Source organism: Nyctereutes procyonoides, unplaced genomic scaffold (assembly GCF_905146905.1).
Source record: "Nyctereutes procyonoides isolate TBG_1078 unplaced genomic scaffold, NYPRO_anot_genome, whole genome shotgun sequence".
Lineage (NCBI taxonomy): Eukaryota > Metazoa > Chordata > Mammalia > Carnivora > Canidae > Nyctereutes > Nyctereutes procyonoides.
The window spans coordinates 43,328,796-43,346,411 of record NW_026575024.1 but is presented as its reverse complement, the minus strand read 5'-3'; the positions used below and the strand labels follow the sequence as shown (position 1 = coordinate 43,346,411).

General features: G+C 42.3%; 1 protein-coding gene across 4 annotated transcripts in view; it reads right to left on the bottom strand.

Moving 5' to 3' along the window:
• DTD1 (D-aminoacyl-tRNA deacylase 1) overlaps positions 1-17,616 on the bottom strand; it is a 183,768-nt gene that overhangs the window by 97,770 nt on the left and 68,382 nt on the right. The window contains exon 5 of one of the 4 annotated variants that reach the window (XR_008667080.1): positions 59-315. The exons of 2 other annotated variants lie outside the window; for them this stretch is intronic. The gene's annotated coding sequence lies outside the window, so the exon portion shown is untranslated. Of the gene's footprint in view, positions 1-58; positions 316-17,616 lie in introns of those variants that run through there. One more of the 4 variants, XR_008667085.1, reaches the window with a different exon arrangement.

The window sequence follows — 17,616 nt, the reverse complement described above, 5'->3', positions numbered from 1 at the left end:
ATTGGTTCAAAAGCTCTCTCCAGAGAGATGGAATATTTTCTTTTTAAATTCTGCTTACCTTAAAACACTGGTAACTTCACTTCTGCGTTCTTAAAAGCCATTTTTCAAGGTGATTTGACATTTGGATTGCTATTGAATGTTCTACTGACTGTACATGGAGAGGTTTCTGCATGCTGGCCCTAGGTTTTGAAGTTCATGGTTCTTTCCCTCAAGACTCTTCTCAGCAAAGATCACCATGGCATCCTCACTATCTCTTCCCAAGGACCAGGTCTGGAAAGGGCCAATGGGGTTGCTCTGCTCCCATGGCCTACAGCTCTTTTAAAAAAAAAAAAAATGTAAATATAAATGTCCTGCAAGTCATCAGAAATTAAATAAGCAAATACAGTCATGCTAAAATATTCCTTTTAAAACATCTGTTCTAACAACAACCAATTAAAGTGATGACAGAGCCCACAAAAAGTAAAACAAAGAGGACTGCGTTGGTGCTGTTTTTACTGCCTCATGCAATAAATAGCACAGGAGTATGCTATCCAGCTTACTCTGGCTTCAGCCTCTTGGTTATGTAGTCCAAGCTTTAAAAGTAGCATAACTCAGAGTGCAATGGGCCAAAAACATTAAGCTGTTCCACGCTGATCGAGATGGGATAAAGGCCTTGAGAAATAATGAAAAGGAGGCCCTTCGCCAGGGAGTTACAGTCATTCGTTCATCATAAGGATCAATTAAGGCCTCTGCGTGACCCCAGATTCTTTACAACTGCAATGTTTTAGACTTTTTTTCATTGAAATGTTCTCAATTAAATAAGCTGCAAAAGTAAGAGAACAAGATTTAAACTGTAATGAGACCAAGGTCTCCAAATAAAATAAATACAGAATGCAAAGGAGTCCCTCAGTCTAAGAATGTCATGTAAAGGGGCAGCCTCTCCCTCTCCTTTTTTTATTCTAGAAGGCAACGGAGTCCCATATATTCTGCAAATTCAAGTGCATTTACTTAGTGGGGGCTGTTTCGGGCTGCTACTAAGGGAGGACAAAGACACCCTTTTCGTGAGGCTGTCAACCACAGCTACCCCAAGAATCTGTGGAGTGGTCCACATCATAAACATTAGAAGAAATGATGAAAAATAATTATGAATGCCACCAGAACTCCAGACTCCAGACTTACATTTTTCTATTAATAGATAATACTGATAATACTGATAATACTGATGATGACACCAGTGTTTTCACTGTCCCAATGTACAGAAACCTTAGGAAATGATGAAAAATAATTATGAATGCCACCAGAACTCCAGAACTCCAGACTTACATTTTTCTATTAATAGATAATACTGATAATACTGATAATACTGATGATGACACCAGTGTTTTCACTGTCCCAATGTACAGAAACCTTAGGAAGTGTCACCACTGGCTTCTTGCTTTGCTTGGTTAGTCCAAGTGAGCAACATGGAGAGAACACTGCTGAAGAACAATACTGGAGAAACATGATTACCGCGTCCATGTGCAGTGACACAAAGCACCACCCTGAGGAATGTTTTCTTTGGGACTCTAATAGAAAGCAAATACTTGGCAGCCCAAGTGGCTCAGCAGTTTAGTGCTGCCTTCAGCCCAGGGCATGATCCCGGAGACCTGGGATTGAGGCCCACATCAGGCTCCCTGCATGGACCCTGCTTCTCCCTCTCTGTCTCTGCCTCTCTCTCTCTCACTCTCTCATGAATAAATAAATAAAATTTTAAAAAAAATCAAATACTTGTCAACTGCCAGTTCTGTGCATTGTCATGGAGACTTTGGGGAGCTTTCTAAGTTCTGGTTCTCCTACAGAAAAAGAGTTATTAGAAAAGAGTTCCTAATTTAATTGCAGAGCAAGGGATGAGCTCTTGAAAAGTCAAATGGAAATGACTTCATCACATTCCCAGGCAATGAAAGTGCTAACAAATAGTTGTGCACAACAGCACCATCCGCAGACAAGACAGGCCTGCCATTCCATTGCAAAAAAGGGAGAGCAGGAAGAAGGTGCATTAATTTGCAGCCATGTAGGTGAAAGAGCTGGAGCACAGTCCTGGGGACAAGAAGTATGTGTTCCTGTTGACAATCCCTACAGGAAAGCAGTGTGACCCAGACCTAGACACACAGACCTGTACCTAGCTCAAGTTTGATCTTTACCTAAGGGAAGCAGAGCCAGCAAGGACTTTTGGAAGGGACTGCTGGGATCAAAGTGGTGGAGAGATATCCATCAAACCCTAGTATGCAAGACATGGTACGGAAAGAAACCCTTGGCATGCTGACTCATCAGGGGCAGTTAGAAAATTCCAGTGTTAGCTGAGAAGTGAACTCCGGTTCAGTAGTGATACAAGAAATGGAAGTTATGGGTCATCTGCACCTCCCATGACAAGGCTGGAGCAAGGGGTGAGTATGATAACACAGTGAAGCACAGTGACAGCAGCCTAGCACCACAACTGCTCCATCAACGCCGGCCACTAGCGCTGTTTCAGTTCTTACCAAGACACTGATGAACAGGCTCTGGGTACAGATGAGGAACAGGAGGCCAGGGAAAAGAGGTGCCAAGAGCTTGAGCCAGTGACAGATCGTGAATATGACAGGGAAAAGAGGAACACAGCAGAGGAAACACTGAGACTGACTTCCCAGCAGAACTATCAGGCCTCCAGTGAGACACAGGTCCAGAGCTCAGAGAGAGGCTGTCCAGGGAGGCGGGCAGCACCAAGGACAGACCCTCGACCATGTGAGATGACCCTGCCCACAAATGCCTGGCTCCAGATCTAGGGCTTCTGGGCTGTCACCAAAGACTCCTCAGAAGCAGCCTCAGAGATACCCCTTCCCACCACCTCCTGCAGAAACGGCTCAATGCTCTCTGTTGTCTCGCTCTCCCAATCCCGTCACACAGCAGCTCGTTCTGGTGTTTTACTGCTGGTCAGCATATAATTATATGTCTACAAAGGGGGCCCCTACTAATAAAGTTTTAAAACAAGTGCTCTATGGAGTACCCTTGCCTAACTGCATGCCACCCCAGGTGAGCTAACCTCTCAAAGACACTCGTGTTCTAGAGGGAGATTCTCTGCGCCTCCAAGATGCTCATTACCCAGAACTCAGGGTAACAAATATCTGAAAACGGGGAGCCACAGCTGCAAAAGTGTTCAATTCGATCACCTTAAAGCTGAAAAGAAAACCTTCTGGTGACCTTATATGCAGCTATAAAAGGAGCAGCAGAAAATCTGGAAAAGGGCAAGTAAAGCTGCTTAGGTTTCCTCATAAAAGAACAGGGAGCAGTTCAGAAGAGATTGTGGTCTGTGTAAAAACGATACACTGTAGCTCATTTCACTCAGCAATTCCATTGTGGTTCCAAACACAGAAGGGCACTGACCCAGAGACTCACACCTCATAATAATTATTGGAGTGCTCTGTTCCTAGGCCACTGGCCACTGACAGGGATCTGTGGCTGCCAGGAGATGCTGGGCCACCCCCAGTATGGGGCTTTGCTGACAGGTGTGGGTCTGGGGAACTTTACCCGACAACAGGGGCCCAGAAATGGTGGCACTGTCCCAGTGCTCAGCTCCTGGCTTCCCCATCTCTGAACAGTGCAGAATCCAGCTGTCTTTCTTCAGGACTTAGCCTTTCCTTCCAAAATCCTCAGCAAAAATATAACTGCCTGCTCTTTTTTTAGAGTTGTTAGAGACTGACCCCACTGTTTACAATTCATGTATTTCACAGACTGGCATCCCATAACTAGAAATTCAAGAAAGTTCAAAACTGAAAAGAGTTTGCCAAAACATACCCTACGACCAGGTAGCACTCAGTACTCATTTCTATAGCAATATCCCAAAATGTGTTTTCAAGTTTCAAAACAAAACTCGAAAACAGATAATAAGAACTTGTACTACAGACATCTGGTATCTTAAAAAATATAAACACACGGACAGACATATGTTGTTCTGTTCAAGAAGATTACAAGAACCAAACACAGACATTTGTAATACCTTCAGAAAGCTATGTTAAAAGTGATGCTTCTTGTTTTCTCATGACAAAAGAATTGGCAGCCTGACTAAATTTATTAACTGTACACATGTGCAGATATTTTAATAAGTTGCCCTGGGGTGGCTCAGTGGTTAAGCATCTGACTTCACCTCAGGTCATGATCTCAGGGTCCTAGGATTGAGCCCCGAGTCTGGCTTGGCCCTCAGCCGGGAGTCAGCTTGTCGCTCTGCCCCTGTCCCTACCCCAACTTGTGCTTATGTGTGCTCTCTCTCAAATAAATAAATAAAATCTTAAAAAAAAAAAATAAGTTGCCCTGGGCACTATGGTACCTATAAGCATTTCTTACTTGGGATATAGAAATCATTTCAGCCTAAAGTAGTTATTTACTCACTCCCCACATATCTGACAAGAGCTTTCTGCAGGTCAAAGACTGTGCCAGGGGCCGGAGACTAGATTCTGCACTGTAGAGAGGCAGAGGCAAGGGCAGCCCCATCTTGGTGAGGAAAATGGAGAAGGCACTCAGACGAAAGGCCATCACACCTCCAGGAGTGCTGGAGCCCTTCTGTGGAAACCCAAAGGAATGAGACCCTGTAGTCAGGAAAATTGGTTTAGACTAGGCAATGACAAGTGATTGGTGGTGTTAACAAGGGAGACAGGGTTTAGTTTAGAGAAGATAGATCCATGTCACAACTGCTGAGGATCATCTGAACATATCATAGGGCAAAGAATGAGGGTACTCATTTGATGGACATTTAATAAAACACCTAAAGTGTACCATCCTTCAAGTGACATGAACCCTCTCAAGTGCCATTTTTTCAAATGAACTGATAAGAAGGCAATTGTCCATAGGGTACAGTCACATTCAGTTCACCAAGCTCCTAAACCTCCTCTCAGCCTGGCCCTTCAGGTCTAGGAAGGCTTGCCAGGGCCCTTGGGACAGCTACAGCCTCTTGTCCAGAAGGAGCTGAGCCACCCTTTGACTCTGCATCCCCTTGTTGCTTCTTAGAACACCTGCTGCTGCTGAAATGGGTGCCAGCTACTGAAACACATCACCCGAGGAAATCATGCTATAGAACTGCTGCTTTGATGAAAGGCAACACCATGTGACAGGCTAGGTGCATTGCATGCAATCAACAAGAGGTCCTGTTTCTTTTTGAAAGAAAACTTCACGGATCTGCTCAGCATCTCCAACCACCCCAGCCCACCTTCATTTGCACATCCACTTAGCTAGCATTCTCTCACACAGGCCAGAAGTCAGGGATCTTAAGCAATCACAAGTGCCTCATACTGCCAAGTTCAGCAAGAATCCATGTGCTCTTTGCTGCTTTCGTCCCCTGGGGCTGCTCAAGGAACAGCAGCGACTCTTTTCCCTGCACCTCCCAGGATCCACACTTGGAAATTAAGAACAAATCTCGTTTCCTTCACCTCTGGGTTTGATTTATAGGGGTTGGAAACTAATGTGCTTTTTGGCTCACGTAATGAGAAAAATCCTTTGATTAAACACACACACACACACACACACACACACTAATTCATTTTCGAGCAAAACTCAATTATTTTCCACGTTGTTTTAAAAGAAAATTAAGTAGACAAAGTACAATGACTAAAATATATCAAACTCTGCTGAAGGATGACAGAAAGTGGGAAGACAATTGTACCAAAAAGATGGTGGAATCAAACTAAAATTCAAATGTAGTGGGGGAAGAGACTAATTTTTCTTGCAGAAGAATTCCAAATACTTAGGGTTGTCAGATTTAACAAGACACCAAGTTACATTTGAAGTTCAGATATGGCAAGGGACATACTTACACCAAAGAATTATCCATTGTTTATCTGGAAATCAAAGTCATGTCGGTGTCCGCAGCCCAACAAATAATAAATACATATACTACCTCCACCTCCAAGAAGTGGAGCTTAACCCTCCCGAACCCCTTCAAGGTGGCCGGTGCTTCAGGATTCACTTCCAAGAACTGAGGAGCGAGTGGGAAAAATAGTAACAGCACAGTGGAGCCACCTGGCTAATGCCAACCAGGTGACCAGGTCTGCATCACTGGGGATACCACATGGGTGTCACATACCCCTGATATGCTGAGATGACAAAGACATGTCACGTCTGGGGTGGATTTCCCAAAACCCATAACCCCAGTCTAATCACAAGACACACAAGACAAACCCTGATGAGAGGCCATGCTGCAGGGTGCCTGACCAATACCGCTCAAAGTCAGAAACTGTCAAAGATAATCAAACATAATGTGTTGCCCTAGACTGGATCCTGAAACACAAAGTGGATAGAAATGGAAAAGCTGGTGAAATCTAAATAAAATCTGGAGTTTAGTTAATGGTAATGTACCAATGGCAAGTTCTTGATTTTGACAAATGTGCCATAGACAGGTAAAATTGTAAGAATGGGATATGCTGGATGCTGGGTATTCAGAACTCTGTACTCTCAGAACCTTTCCGGAAATCTAAGATAACTCCAAAACAAAAGCTTATTTTTATGAAATCAAATAAAAAGAAATGAGAGGATATCACGGAAATGTTTCAAAATTCTCCACCAAAACAGAGTGAGGGAATTAATAAAACGAGAATAATTAAGTGTTGGTAATCATAATAAAAAATATTTAAATAAGAATTTCTTTAAAAAGGAACAGAGCAAAAAAAAAAGGGGGGGGGACAGAGCAAACAGCAGAAAACTGACTAGAAACTTATCACTGGGAATCTCGTAGGTGTCACCTACATCATCCTCTGTCCCATTTAGGTCCTTTGTAGGGCAACCAACCATCCCAGTTTTCCTGAGACTGTCCCAGTTTTAGCACTAAAAGTCCCACATCCCAGAGAACTCCCTCAGTCCTGGAAAACCTAGATCTCTCAGTCTGTCTCCCTATGGGAGACATTTGTGTATCTGTCTCATGCACCTGCATGCACGCATGCATATACACAAACACACAAACAACTCTAGAATCCAGGTAACTAATTCACTTTTACAGAAAACTCTAGAATAAAACAATACCCCACTCCCCCCACCACTACATATTTATACTCAATATCAGGCCTAGAAAGAAAGGAATTCTTTGTCATAGTCTGTTAACACAGAGTGCCACCTTTGTATATGACCTTCCAGATACACTTCTAGAGCACCCCAACAGTCTTGGGAAAGACCACCTCATAAGCAGTCGGGCTACTCAGAGACAGTGCAGTCTATTTGCACAAACCTGAACAGTGGGACCTGGGCTTTCTTAGGCTTGGCATGGATTCAAATGTGCACCACACATCTGTAATAGAGAACACAATGTTGGCCCCTGCTGCTACACCAGATCTCCTGAGACTGAAAACAGAGGCTTGCAGCACCTAGTCTGAGGCACCTTTCCATCTCACTACCTGCACTGGGAAACCTGAATCCGCGTAAACTAGAAAACATTTACCCACAGGTGCCATGGAAGGCACCCAATGAGAAGCTCTAAAAGTAGCGAAAGCATACTGGGGGGATACCAATGACCATGCCTCATTTCTCCTCAGAGCAATAGCAGCTACTATCCACTGAGCAAGTACTATGTGACAGGTGTGTAACTGGCTGGGACCCACCAGAAGAAGCTGGAGGCAACAGGGCCTTTGAGAAGAAAACAAACTTACATTCGAAGGATTTCTACAAAGATAGATTCATACATTTTCAAAAATATAATATGGAGACCAAGGCACTGTCTCAGGATGGAGGAGATCAAATAGACATGACAAATCCCAACATGGAATCCTGGATGGGATCCTGGAACACAAAAGGGACACTAGAGGGAAAATCAGGGAAATTCAAGTAAGGGTTGAAGACTACTTAATGGTGTTGTACCAACATTCATTTCTTACTTTTGATAACTGTGCTGTGTTCATGTAAGATGTTAACATTAGGGGAAGCCAAATGAGTGTACAGAAACTCCTCATTACTATTTTTGCAAGTTTTCTGTAAATCTAAAATTATTTCAAAATAAAAGGTTAAAAAGATCCATATTTTGCAAATAACATGCAAGAGATTATAAAAATAAGTCCTGTGGACCGCATGCATTCTTCTGTAAAGATACTTCAAAGTTACTGACAAGCCTATGAGAATTGACTTTTTTTTTTTAATTTCAGACTACAAAGTACACCTTGCAAACAGGCTGCAAAGGATGGGTACACTTCATCAAACACTAAAACCTGTTGCTCCTCAGGAACAGAGGTCCTAATTGCTAAGGACATTTCACTTTGTATCAAAGCTACTTCTCATGTTTTTAACTCAGGAGCACCAAACAGATTATGTGTAATCAAGTTGAGTAAGCCAGGATCTCCCTGGAACTCAATGTGTCATTGGAGCCGCAGGGCCTAACTCTAGGGGTCATGGTAGTCCCCTAGAGTCCTGACCTGGGACACAATCAGGAAGGAATATTCAGTCTATATTGGCCTCTTGTGCATCATGTGGGGTATGGGAAGGTAAAATATTACATGCTAGGCACTTCATGAGGCCCTTCTACCAAAGCACCCTGCAGAGGAGGACCACTCTTGTTTTACAAACCAACATGGGCCCTCAGAAAAACTGAATGACCTGCCAGGGCAGAACCACCAACACTTCTGAGCCAGATCTAAATGCAGGTATGACTCTGTGGCCAAAGATTGCCTAAGACTGGCTTCCCTCAAGTGACCAAGGTCACAAGGGGTAATTGCTAGGAGCTTGCTGAGCAAGCCAGCTACCACCAGACGGCACTGTGCCAAGATAGGTCTCCTAAGGACAGTGCTGAGGTGTGCGAGGGCCTCTATGAAAGCAACCAGTCATAGAAAGAGACATTGGGCACAACTGCCAACACTGTCACCCATCCCAGGACCAGTCTCCCTCTTAGCAGTGGTCTTGAAATTCAGTGATCATCTACCCTATTGGTAAAAGATGTGGGGCATGTACCCTAATGACACACATTCACTAACCTTTAAGTTATACACAGTTGCTGTCATATTCACACACTAAGGACATCATAAAATAGTCCTAAAAATAGACATTTTTAAAAATGAGATACAGATAAATAAAAGTGGTAATATTTACTTTCCATGCTCCAAATGACTTTTTTTTTCCCCACAGCCCACTCTGGAGGCCCCTGGTTTATGAGTCTGTAGCCCCTCCAGCCTGTGTCTAAGTCTCCTTTACAGGGGAGGAGGTAGAGAGGTGGGATTTGCCACAACTGGGGATTTTCTCTCAGCTCCAGATGCTTCAAGGATGGTGAGGACTCCAGAACCTCTAAACAGACCACCACCAGCAGTCCTTGAGTCATACATCTGCCTCCCACTCCAACACCCTCCACACCTCTATCAGAACTATAGACTTTAAAGCTCACTGAGCATGTCATCTGCCTGCTAAAAAATCCTTCCAGGCCGCCCCAGGACTTTGAAGAAGATGAAATAGAGTGCTTATTAGGGCACTTGGGTGGCTCAGTTGGTTGAGTGTCTGCCTTCGGCTTGGGTCATCATCCCAGGGTCCTGGGATGGAGCCCCATGTCAGGCTCCCTGCTCAGTGGGGAGTCTACTTCTCCCCCTCTCCCCTCTACCCATCCTCCCTGCTCATTCTCTCTCTCTCTCTCTCTCTCTCTCTCTCTCAAATAAATAAAATTTAAGAAATAAAGAAGTAGAAAGTGCTTAAAACAATGTCCAGAGTCTGTACTGGGATTCCCAGCCCAATCAGCTCTCCCCACTCATAGGTGCACCCCCCTGAGGCCTATAGACCAGCTTGCAGATTCAGGACCATGCTATGGCAGCACTCCAAGAGATGCCCCATAATCCTTGCCTCTTGGTAGCCATGCCCTTACATAGTCTCTACCTCCCTCACAGTAAAGATACACCTGGCTGTAGCCAACAGGACAGTGCAAAATGATAGCATGGGGCTGCCACTACATGACACTGTGAAATGACCAGCAAGGCTAGGTCACAGGTATTACAGATTCCATCTTGCTATCTCGGATCACTTGCTCTGAGAAAGCTGGCAGCTGGCTATGAGAACAGTCAAGTAGTTCTAGAAAGAGGCATCAGGAAAAGAACTGAGATTCTTGCCAACAGTCAGTATCAGCTTCCCAGCCATACTAGTGAACTACTCTGGAAGCAGACTCTCCAGCTCTAGCCAAGCCTAGGGATGACTATGGCCCTGCCCTGACATCTTGACTGCAACCCCACCACAGACTCTGAGTCAGAACCACCCAGCTAAACTGTTCCTGAATTCCTGATGCTCAGAAACAATGTAAGATAATAATACTGTTAATTCACTAACTTTTGAAGTATTCTGTTATCTAGCAATAAATAATATGTTACACTCTCTTTCCCTGTGTCTTTGCAAAAAAAAACCCATCCCTCACCTTGAAATGTCCTGTGTCCTTCTCACTTACCCATACATATATCCTCCCTCCCTCCCTCTCTCCATATCACTCTCACACACACATACAATAATACAATAGTGTGTACTACCACAGCACCCTGGACATTCCTCTCTTAAAGAAATTCTTAAAATAGGCTAGAAATTGCCTGTTTCTCTCTCCTAGAACACTATAGACAGAGGTAGTCTGCAAAGGACACTCCAGCCAGACCAGGTTGCTGGAGAAACACATGCTCACCCATACCCCTAGCTCCCAAAGGCTTACCTTTAATGCCTCCATTGCCCTGAAATCTTCATTGATGAGAATACATCCACAAAGCCCACACTAACCATAAACATAAGTGCTCCATGTGCCCTGAGCAGTTCTCATTGAAGGGCATCTACTGCCACCCGGACAGCTACTAGCAGCATGACCTGAACAACCATAGTGTCAGTCCTAACCACATGCTAGGCATGAGGCCTACACAAGCAGTAGCACTCCTAACACCCCCAGACTCCTAACACCTCTGCAGAGCATGGCTCCACCCCAGAATCCACACTAAAACCACTGTGGGACCAGAAGAAGATGCAGAATAATGAGCAGGGCTGGTCCAAGGTGGTCTACAGCTGCCCTTCTTACTTTAAGCAGGACTTCAGCCTGGCCATGCCAAGCATGGAGCCTTATTAATACAGCAGATACTCAATGAATACTGAATCAATGGAGGGATGCCAGGATGGATAGACAGATAGAAGGACAGATGGATAGAGAGATGATGCATAGAAAGGCAGGGAAGTAGGTAGGGGGATAGGGGCCAGATCTGGATTCCTTCAGGGCAAAGGGTAAGAGCTTCACTGGCTCAACCAAGAGTACCATTACTGCAATAGCTTTGGCAAGAGGAGGGACAACAGCTTCCTATAAACTTTGTATTAAATACTAAATTTCATCTACAAAGAAATCACAAGAAGCCATTTTCTGAACCTTATCCCCCAGCCCAGTGTCTTTTCCAGCAACGCATCCCTACGGAATCTGGACCCGCAAAAGCATGGAGCTGAGTCCCAGATACCAGTGGGTTTTTTTTGTTTTCTTTTGTTTATTTTTATTTATTTATGATAGTCACACACAGAGAGAGAGAGAGAGAGAGGCAGAGACACCGGCAGAGGGAGAAGCAGGCTCCATGCACCGGGAGCCCGACGTGGGATTCGATCCCGGGTCTCCAGGATCGCACCCTGGGCCAAAGGCAGGCGCCAAACCTCTGCACCACCCAGGGATCCCCCAGATACCAGTGTTAATCAGAAAGTACTAGCACAGCGGGCAATAATATGGCCAGCTCGCCCCTCACGAGGCCATCTTCAAGATCCTACTTTCTTAGGCTGGGAGGTGGATACACTGTGATCACTGTCTTATTCCTTCTTATTTGTCTTCAATAATTCATAGTAAAATGTTTTTAATTGAAAAGAACACACAGGAAATAAGTTCTGGTCACAGAAGCAATTCTATTCCGAAGTTTTTTTGAAAAAATAAATATTTTGATTTATTAAATTTAATGATCGATTTATTTTGATAGACCTATAGATCAAGGTATTTACTCAACTGTTGTATGGATACCTTTTACGAAACTTTTCTCCCATCTCCGTCATGAAAATAAGACTTCTTCAGGTGCCAGTCCTATTAAGACCTTGTCAAAGAAAAGGTCATTCCTCAGAGAGGTTAGCAGTGCCCTCCTGACCTGAGTAGGATAACACACGGCCAGGGCACTAAGAGGACAAGAGCACTCAACACAGCCAAATGCATCATTCCTGCCCGTGGTACGGCACGGCCCCATCCCCACAACTCTGGACATTTATTCCCCATTTTAGTACAGAATGAAAGTAATAAAAATTACTTCAAGACAAGAGTGATAAAAACAAAGTTAATTTATCAGTAATTTGAACTCTCTGAGCCACAGCATAATTATCCGAAGCATCTGTATCAGTTCAACAATGTGACAGCAGAGTCAGAATTAAGCAGATGGCCAATTTCTATGTGTTTAAAAGCAAAGTAGAACTAAAAATGGAAGGGGGGGAGGAGTATAATTTGACTTCTTTCCTATTCTTATCTAATTTGAATGTCAGTACAAATAGGTCAGTCTCATTCTCTTTAAATAGTACACAGTATTCTACACTACAGATGAGATAGGATTTATCTAACCTTGCCTCTACTGATGAGCTTTTTGGTTGTTTCCATAATGCTGTACTGAGCCCCCTTGTACCAATATCTTCATGCACATGTGCACAGACTTCTGAAAGAGAGGTTCAAAGAAGTGAAACTGCTCAGTCCACTTATGTCTGGTTCTAATTTTGATCAACATTGCTAATGCCTTCTAAAAAGTCTTCACCAGGTGACAGAATGGACAAAAAAGCAAGACCCATCTATATGCTGCCTATAAGAGACTCATTTCAGACCTAAAGATAAATGCAGATGGAAAGTGAAGGAATAGAAAAGCATTTATCATGCAAATAGAAGTGAAAAGAATGCTGGGATAGCAATACTTATATGGGACAAAACAGACTTTAAAACAGACTGTAAACCACACACACACACAGACTGCAATAAGAGATGAAAAAGGTCACTATACTCATAAAGGAAACAATCCAAGAAGATATAACAGCTGTAAATATTTATGCACCCAACCTGGAAGCACCCAAATACATAAAACAGCTAAAAATAAACATAAAGTAAGTGATCAATAGTAATGCACTAATAATAGGGGACTTCAACACCCCCTTACATTACTAGATCAAACAGAAAATCAACAAGGAAACAATGGCTTTGAATGACACATCAGACTAGATGGATCCAACAGATATATTCAGAACATTCCATCCTAAAACAGGAGAATCAGGAGAATACACATTCTTTTCATGTGCACACAGAACATTCTCCAGAAGAGATCACACATTAGGCCAAAAAATAAGTCTCAACAAATTCAAAAAGACGGAAGCCATACCACACATCTTTTCTGACTAAATGCTATGAAACTGGAAATCAACGCAAGAAAAAGTCTGGAAAGACCACAAATACATGGAGGTTAAATAACATGCTACTAAACAATGAATGAGTCAACCAATAAATCAAGGAAGAAATCAAAAAATTCATGGAGACAAATTAAAATGAAAACACAATGGTCCAAAATCCACTGGATGCAGCAAAAGCTGTTCTAAAAGGGAAGCTTATAGCAAAACAGGCCTACTTCAAAAAGCAAGACAAACCTCAAATAAACAACCTAACCTTACACTTAAAGGAGCTAGAAAAACAAGAGCAAATGCAAAACCAGTAGAAGGAAGGAAATAATAAAGACTGGAGCAGAAATAAATAAAATAGAAACAAACAAACAAAAAAAAAAAATCAATGGAACCAGGAGCTGTTTCTTTGCAAAGATCAACAAAATTGAAAAATCTTTAGCCAGACTCATCAAAAAAAAAGGAAAAAAAAAAAGAAAAGGAGAAAGGACTCAAACAATATGAGAAATGAAAGAGGATAAATAGCTACCAATTCCACAGAAACACAAAGGATTGTGACAACTGAAATATTCTAAAGTATATCCGAAATTATGAAAAAATTACATGCCAACTTGACAACAGAAATGGATAAATTCCTAGAAACATATAACCTCCCAAAGCTAAACCAAGAAGAAATAAAAAATTTGAACAGACCAATGAAATTGAATCAGTAATCAAACAATCCCAACAAGCAGAAGTCCAGGACCAGACAGCATCACAGGTGAATTCTACCAAACATTTAAAGAAGAGTTAATATCTCAAACTATTCCAAAAAATAGAAAAAGAAGGAAAACTTCCAAATTCATTCTATGAGGCCAGCATTACCCTGATACCAAAACCAGACAGAGATACCACAATAAAAGAGAATTATGGGCCAACATCAATGATGAACATAGATGCAAAAATCCTCAACAAAATACTAGCAAATCAAAAAAAAAAAAAAAAAATACTAGCAAACCAAATCAAACAATATATTTTTAAAAATCAAAGGTGCCTGCCTAGCTCAGTCAGCAGAGAATGTAACTCTTAATCTTGGGGTTGTGAGTTCAAGTCCCATGATGGAGGTAGAATTTACTTAAATAAAATGCATGTATAAAAAAAATCATTCACCATGATCAAGTGTGATTTATTCCTGGGATGTGAGGGTGGTTCAATATTCGCAAATTAATCAATATGATACGTTTCATCAATGAAATAAAGGATAAAAACCATATGATCACTTCAACAGACTCAAAAAAGCATCTGACAAAGTACAACATCCATTCATGATTAAAACCTTCAACAAAGTAGATTTAGAGGGAACACACCCTCAAACATAATAAAAGGCATATATTAAAAAGAAAGCCCATAGTTAGCATCTTACTGGTGAAATACTAAAAACTTTTCCCCTATGATCAGGAATAAGACAAGGATCGCCACTCTCACAACTCTATTCAACATAGTACTTAAAGTTCTAGCCTCAACAATCAGACAGCAAAAAGAAACAAAAGGCATCCAAATTGGTAAGTAAAACTTACAATATCTGCAGATGACATGATACTATATAGAGAAAACCCTAAGGAATCCACCAACAAACTACTAGATATGATAAATGAATTCATTAAAGTTGCAGGATACAAAATCAATGTACAGAAATCTGCTGCATTTCTATGCACTAATAATAAAGACAGAAAGAGAAATTAAGAGGGATGCCTGGGTGGCTCAGTGGTTGAGCATCTGCCTTTGGCTCAGAGCATGATCCAGGGGTCCCAGGATCAAGTCCCGCATTGGGCTTCCTGCAGGGAGCCTGCTTCTCCCTCTGCCATGTCTCTGCCTCTCTCTGTGTGTCTCTCATGAATAGATAAATCTTTAAAAGAGAGAGAGAGAGAGAGAGAAATTAAGAAAACAATCCCATTTACAACTGCACCCAAATAGGGGCGCCTGGGTGGCATAGTCAGTTGGGCATCCATCCAACTCTTGGTTTTGGTTCAGGTCATGGTTTCAAGGTTGTGAGATCAAGCCATGCATCAGGCTCTGTAATCAGTGCAGAGTCTGCCAGAGACGCTCTCTCCCTCTCCATTTGCCCTTCCCACTGATGCACTTGCTATGTCTCTTTCAAATAAATAAATCTTTTGTAAAAACTGCACCCAAAATAGTAAGATACCTAGGAATAAACTTAACCAAAGAGATGAAAGATCTATACGGTCAAAACTATAAAACACTGAAAAGAAACTAAAGACACAAAGAAATAGACATTATGCTCATGGACCGAAAGAACAAATACTGTTAAAATGTCCATACTATCCAAAGCAATTTACACATTTTTTTATTGGAGTTCAATTTGCCAACATTTAGCATAACACCCAGTGCTAATCCCGCCAACTGCCCAATTTACACATTTAATACAATCCCTGGGATCCCTGGGTGGCGCAGCGGTTTGGCGCCTGCCTTTGGCCCAGGGCACAATCCTGGAGACCCTGGATCAAATCCCTCATCGGGCTCCTGGTGCATGGAGCCTGCTTCTCCCTCTGCCTATGTCTCTGCCTCTCTCTCTCTCTGTGACTATCATTAAAAAAAAAAAAAAAAAAAAAAAAAAAAAACCCTTTTGTATGGAACCACAAAAGACCCAAATAGCCAAAGCAATCTTGAAAAAGAAAAATGAAACGGGAAGTATCCCAATTCCAGACTTCAAGATATAATACAAAGCCGGAGTAATAAAAACAGAATGGTACTGGCACCAAAACAGACATACAGATCAGTAGAACAGAACAGAAAGCACAGAAATAAACCAAACTTATATTGATCAATTAATCTTCGACAAAGGAGGCAACAGTATACAATGGGAAATAATCTCTTCAACAAATGATGTTGGGAGGGGCACCTGGGTGGCTCAGTGGCTGGGTGTCTGCTCAGGGTGTGATCCCAGGGTCCTGGTTGAGTCCCCACACCAGGCTCCCTGCAGGGAGCCTGCTTCTCCCTCTACCTATGTCTCTGCCTCTCTCTGAGTCTCTTTTGAGTAAGTAAATAAAATCTTCTTTAAAAAATGATGTAGGGGGACAGCCCCGGTGGCGCAGCGGTTTAGTGCCGCTTGCAGCCCAGGGTGTGATCCTGGAGACCCTGGATCGAGTCCCACGTCAGGCTCTCTGCATGGAGCCTGCTTCTCCCTCTGCCTGTGTCTCTGCCTCTCTCTCTCTCTCTCTCTCCATCTCTATGAATAAATAAATAAAATCTTAAAAAAAAAATGATGTAGGGAGGGCAGCCCGGGTGGCTCAGCAGTTTAGTGCCGCCTTCAGCCCAGGGTGTGATCCTGGAGACCCGGGATCAAGTCCCATGTCGGGCTCCCTGCATGAAGCCTGCTTCTCCCTCTGCCTGTGTCTCTGCCTCTCTCTCTGTGTCTCTCATGGATGAATAAATAAAATCTTAAAAAAAAGATAAAAATTAAAAACAAAAAAATGAAAAAAATAAAAAATGATGTAGGGAAAACTGCACAGCTACATGCAAAAGAATGAAACTGGACCACTTCCTTACAATACAGACAAAAATAAGTTCAAAATGGACTGCAGACCTACATGTGAGACCTGAAATGATAAAATCCTAGAAGAGAGCACAGGGAGTAATTTCTCTGACATCTGATGTTTTTGTTGAAAAATCAGCATTTTTCTAGATATATCTAAGGCAAGAGAAACAAGCAAAACTTAACTATTGGGACTATATCAAAATATGCCCATTTTCTTGAACTCTTATCAGTTGATATTATCCTATTTTATTGTTACCAATCTAAATATACACAACAATGGGATTTTATAATTTCCATTTCCTGGAACACCAGTATGAGCACCTTTTTATTTTTTTTTATTTTTTTTTTATAAATTAATTTTTATTGGTGTTCAATTTACCAACATACAGAATAACACCCAGTGCTCATCCCGTCAAGTGTACCCCTCAGTGCCCGTCACCCATTCACCCCCAGCCCCCACCCTCCTCCCCCTCCACCACCCCTAGTTCATTTCCCAGAGTTAGGAGTCTTTATGTTCTGTCTCCCTTTCTGATATTTCTCACACATTTCTTCTCCCTTCCCTTATATTCCCTTTCGCTATTATTCATATTCCCCAAATGAATGAGAACATACACTATTTGTCCTTCTCCGGTTACTGTGGCCAAGTTCAAAAAGGGTGTTGCCTGAGTTCTTCTCTGGGATTTTGATGGAATCTTGTATGAGCACCTTTTTAAATCTTAGAAGCCATTTGTATTTCATATGGGAAT